Raw genomic sequence first — 1,891 nt, forward strand, 5'->3', positions numbered from 1 at the left:
CCGTCTCTGGTGGCGCCGCGCTGGGCCCCCGCGATCGTCAGCGACGTTATGTCCGGCATGGGCTCCGGTGCAACTGCGGTGCGCTCGGCGGTCCCCTCGCGGCCGTTGTCATCGTCGTCGTCGAGATCGAGAGGGTGACCCGAAGGTGGCCAGAAGTGTGGCTTGAGGCGGTTGTTGCGCTGGAGGGGGCCGTCTCGTACAGTCGCTCTTGTCGTGAGCGGGTGGTCCGCTGGCGGATGGTCGGCGGTCGTCGGAACTGCGGACGTTGTCGGCGCGGGTGCTTCCTGGACGGCGGTGGTGGCTGGTTGGCTGCCTGGTCGTCTAGCGCCGTTGCCTCGAAAGGCCGATTGCCTCACCGGGATGCGCGGTGGTCGGTGATGGCGTGTGTGAGGCGCTCTCGGAGGGTGCTCCTATGCTTTCCCATGTCGACTGTCGTTCTTCTTCGTAACCCGTCGCGCCTTATATACTTTCCCGGTCATGTCTTGTTTCGGCGTCCTTTAAATCTTTGACCTGTGCGGTCCCGATGATCCTATTACTTTGATCACGCAGGCGGACGATGACCGGGGAGATGTGTTTGTCGACGGTGGGATGGTCCCGAGTAGCGAGGCGCTAGCTTGTCCGCAAATGTTCCTGGGCGTTCGACAGCGGGTGTTCCGGCGGTAGACGTGTTGCCCTATGTCCGGCCTCCAGTCACGTCTTCGCAGATTGTAATACCGTGCCTGTTTTGTTGTAGCTTCTTCTTGCCGGCGGGTGGCGATCTCAAATTGTTCGCGCATTTTTTGAATCTGCCGGATCCGCGCGGCCGGCCGGTCGGTCGGTGCGTCACCCAGAGTTTGTTTGTTCCTCGCTCGTAGTGTGCCGGGCGCCGCTAAGTTCTCGTCCATACGTCAAACATTGCTGGTGTATATCCAGTGCTTTCGTGGATGGCGGTATTGGCGGCGAACGTCAACTGTGGCAGGTGTCGATCCCATTGGCGGTGGTCCTGGCCAATGAAAACTGCGCGATCATCGTCTTCAACGTCCTGTTGGCTCGTTCGACAGGATTGCAATGGGGCGAGTATGGCGGTGTTTTCCGGTGCTCAATTCCGGCTTCGGGCGATTCATGTCGCGGAAACTCGCGGCTCTCGAACTGCCGTCCATTGTCCGTGATGACCCTCTTCGGGCATCCATGTTGCAGTACGATGTCCCGTTCGACGGCTCGTGTGACGGCGGAAGCGGTGGCTGTCGTAAGGGTCTGGTGGTGATCCACTTCGTAAATACGTCTTGGCAGACCAGTATCCATGTGTGGCCCTCGGATGACCTCGGCAGTGGCCCTATCAAGTCGACGGCGATGACCATGTTCGGAGCGTCTACGGTGGCGTGGTGTAGGAGCCCGGGCCGTTTGTCGTTGTACGGGCTTATGTTCCGGCAGTTCGTACATTGCCGTACGTAATTGGCGGCTTGTCAAAACATCCCCGGCCAGTAGTATCGCTGCGCCAGTCGAACGAGGATCTTCGTTATTCCCAGATGTCCTGCGGTGGTGGCGTCGCGGCACTCCCTCAGTGCCTCCTCCCTTAGCGGTAGCGGCAGGCACAGCTTCCAGGCGGACGCTTCGGTGTCCTCGTCGGTCGAGTGGCGTTCGTGGAAATGGGCGGTATAGGCGGTCGCCTTGCACTCGGTAGTCCGGATACCTGCGCGGGTCCTCTTGCACGGCCCTGTAGTATCCGTTGGTGCCATTTGCAGGGCAAGATGGCTGCTAGGTCCTGTCCGTCGGTGTTTGTCTCTTCTTCCTCTCCCTCCACAAGAGGCTCGCGCGACAAAGCGTCCGGCACATGGTTGAGGGCCCCCTTCCGGTACTCAACGGTGAAGTCGTGCTGCTGTAGTGTCACGGCCCAGCGGGCTAGGCAGCCGGT

The sequence above is a fragment of the Monomorium pharaonis genome, chromosome 4, assembly GCF_013373865.1.
Source record: "Monomorium pharaonis isolate MP-MQ-018 chromosome 4, ASM1337386v2, whole genome shotgun sequence".
Lineage (NCBI taxonomy): Eukaryota > Metazoa > Arthropoda > Insecta > Hymenoptera > Formicidae > Monomorium > Monomorium pharaonis.